This window comes from Arachis hypogaea, chromosome 4 (assembly GCF_003086295.3).
Source record: "Arachis hypogaea cultivar Tifrunner chromosome 4, arahy.Tifrunner.gnm2.J5K5, whole genome shotgun sequence".
NCBI classification, from domain to species: domain Eukaryota; kingdom Viridiplantae; phylum Streptophyta; class Magnoliopsida; order Fabales; family Fabaceae; genus Arachis; species Arachis hypogaea.
This window is the reverse complement of record NC_092039.1, coordinates 72,801,792-72,805,332: the sequence shown is the minus strand read 5'-3', so window position 1 is coordinate 72,805,332 and position 3,541 is coordinate 72,801,792. Positions and strand designations below refer to the sequence as shown.

The window sequence follows — 3,541 nt, the reverse complement described above, 5'->3', positions numbered from 1 at the left end:
ACATACTTCCTCGCAGTTCCTTGAGAAGACGACCCGAGGTTTGAATACTCGGTTAACAATTTCTAAAGGGGTTTGTTACTTGTGACACCCAAAATGTTTGTATGAAAGGAGTTTTGAAGGTTTAGAAACTACACTTGCAACGAGGATTTATCCGCAAATTTCTAGACCACGCAAAAGTTCTCTCATCACAAGGACAAGAACATTCTTGTTGAAGCAGATCCTGAACCTGAAAGGACTCTAAAGAAGAAGATAAGAGAAGTTAAAGCACAACAATCCAGAGAAAACCTTACAAAGAATCTCGAAAAAGAAAGAGACATGGACGAACCCAACAACAATGCAAGGAAGGTGCTTGGTGACTTTACTGCACCAAATTCCAACCTCCATGGAAGAAGCATCTAAATCCCTGCCATTGGAGTAAACTATTTTGAGCTTAAGCCTCAATTAGTTTCTCTGATGCAACAGAATTGCAACTTTCATGGACTTCCATCAGAAGATCCTTTTTAATTCTTAACTGAATTTTTGCAGATCTGTGATACTGTTAAGACCAATGGAGTTGATCCCGAGGTTTATAAGCTTATGCTTTTCCCTTTTACTATAAGAGACAGAGCTAGAACATGGTTGGACTCTCAACCTAGAGATAGCCTGAACTCTTGGGATAAGCTGGTCACAGCTTTCTTAGCCAAATTCTTTCCTCCTCAAAAGCTGAGCAAGCTTAGAGTGGATGTTCAAACCTTCAGGCAGAAAGAAAGTGAATCCCTCTATGAAGCTTGGGAAAGATACAAGTAATTGACCAAAAAGTGTCCTTCTGACATGCTTTCAGAATGGACCATCCTGGATATATTCTATGATAGTCTATTTGAATTGTCTAAGATGTCATTGGACCATTCTGTAGGTAGATCTATTCACCTGAAGAAAATGCCTGCAGAAGCTCAGGAACTCATTGACATGGTTGTAAATAACTAGTTCATGTACACTTCTAAAAGGAATCCTGTGAGTAATGGGACGCCTCAAAGGAAGGGAGTTCTTGAAATTGATGCTTTGAATGCCATATTGGCTTAAAACAAAATATTGACTCAACAAGTCAATATGATTTCTCAAAGTCTGAATGGTTTGCAAAATGCATCCAACAATACTAAAGAAGCATCTTCCGAAGAAGAAGCTTATGATCCTGAGAACTCTGCAATGGTAGAGGTGAATTACATGGGTGAACCCTATGGAAACACCTATAATCCCTCATGGAGAAATCATCCAAATTTCTCATGGAAGGATCAACAAAAGCCTCAACAAGGCTTTAATAATGATGGAAGAAACAGGTTTAGCAATAGCAAGCCTTTTCCATCATCCTCTCAGCAACAGACAGAGAATTCTGAGCAGAGCCCCTCTAGCTTAGCAAACATAGTCTCTGATCTATCTAAGGCCACACTAAGTTTCATGAATGAAACAAGATCCACCATTAGAAATTTGGAGGCACAAGTGGGCCAGATGAGTAAAAGAGTCATTGAAACTCCTCCTAGTACTCTCCCAAGCAATATAGAAGAGAATCCAAAAAGAGAGTGCAAGGCCATAACCTTATTTGGTGCGATCGAACCTAGAGAAAAAGAGTAGGACGTGAATCCTAGTGAGGAAGACCTCATGGGACATCCTCTGGACAAAAAGGAGTCCCCAATTAAGGAACCTAAGGAATCAGAGGCTCATCTAGAGACCATAGAGATTCCATTGAACCTACTTCTGCCATTCATGAGCTCTGATGAATATTCTTCCTCTGAGGAGGATGAAGATATTACTGAAGAGCAAGTTGCTAAGTACCTTGGAGCAATCATGAAGCTGAATGCCAAGTTATTTGGTAATGAGACTTGGGTGGATGAACCCCCCTTGCTCACCAATGAACCGAATGACTTGGTTAGGCAGACATTACCTTAAAAGAAACAGGATCTTGGTAAATTCTTAATTCCTTGTACCATAGGCACCATGACCCTTGAGAAGGCTCTGTGTGACCTGGAGTCAGGCATAAACTTAATGCCACTCTCTGTAATGGAGAAACTGGAAATCTTTCAGGTACAGACTGCCAAATTCTCATTAGAGATGGCAGACAATCCATGAAAAAGGCTTATGGATAGGTAGAGGACGTGCTAGTAAAGGTCAAAGGCCTTTACATCCCTGCTGATTTCATAATCCTAGACACTGGGAAGGATGAGGATGAATCCATCATCCTTGGAAGACCTTTCCTAGCCACAGCAAAGCTGTGATAGATGTGGATAGAGGAGAGTTGATCCTTCAATTGAGTAAGGACTACCGTGTGTTTAAAACTCAAGGATCTTCCTCTGTAACCATGGAGAGGAAGCAAGGAAAGCTTCTCTCAATGCAGAGTCAAACAAAGCCCCCACAGTCAAACTCTAAGTTTGGTGTTGGGAGGCCACCACCAAACTCTAAGTTTGGTGTTGAACCCCCACATTCAAACTCTAAGTTTGGTGTTGGGAGGCCCCAACAATGCTTTGAACATCTGTGAAGCTCCATGAGAGCTCACTGTCAAGCTATTGACATTAAAGAAGCGCTTATTGGGAGGCAACCCAATTTTATTTTTCTATGTTATTTTCCTTTTTTTAGGTTGATGATCATGTGGAGTCACAAAAACAACTACAAAAATTAAAAAAAAATAAAAAATAGCATTAAAAACAGAACACCCTGAAGGAGAAATTTACTGGCATTTAAACACCAGTAAGGGTAGCAGAATAGGCGTTTAACGCCCAGTTCGGCACCATTCTGGGTGTTAAACGCCAGAAAGAAGTACCAGACTGGCGTTAAATGCCAGAAAGAAGCAACAAACTGGCATTAAACACCAGAAACAGGTTGCAGCTTGGCGTTTAACACTAGGAAAAGAATAAAAGCTGGCGTTTAACGCCAAAAACAAGCAGCAGTCTGGCGTTAAACGCCAGGATTGCACAATAAGGGCGTTTTGCACGCCTAAAAGGAACATGAATGAGAAATCTTTGACCCCTCAAGATCTGTAGACCCCACAAAATCCCACCTACCCCACATCTCTTTCTTTCTCCCTCACACATCTCTATAACACTCCACCGAAAACACCACTCACCAACCAAATCCTATCCTCTCCCCTATATTCTCTTCACCAATCACCTCCATACCTCTTCCCCAAAAACCCCACCTACCTCACTTTCAAATTCAAACACTTTTCCCTCCCAAACCCACCCAATTCCATTCGGCCACTCTCCATCTCTTTCCCTAAGGCCGAAGAAACCTCTAGAAAGAGGAAAGAGAAGACAAAAGCTTCCACCTCAGAGTCATGGGAGATGGAGAGATTCATCTCAAAGGTCCATCAAAACCACTTCTATAAAGTTGTGGCCAAGAAAAAGGTTATCCCTATACAATTCAGATGGAATTGTCATAGAGGAAGACATCCTCATTAAAGAGGACAAGTCCATCACTAAAAAGAGGATGGAGCAAATAAGAGAGCCCACTCATGGACCTCAACAAGAGCATGAGAAAATTCCTCATGAAATCCCTAAGATGCCTCAAGGGATAC

General features: G+C 41.5%; 1 non-coding gene across 1 annotated transcript; it reads right to left on the bottom strand.

Moving 5' to 3' along the window:
• Positions 1-708: 708 nt before the first annotated feature.
• LOC112798689 (small nucleolar RNA R71) lies at positions 709-816 on the bottom strand. Its single transcript, XR_003200288.1, has one exon. It is a non-coding gene; the product is annotated as a small nucleolar RNA R71 (small nucleolar RNA).
• Between the last annotated feature and the right edge of the window lie 2,725 nt (positions 817-3,541).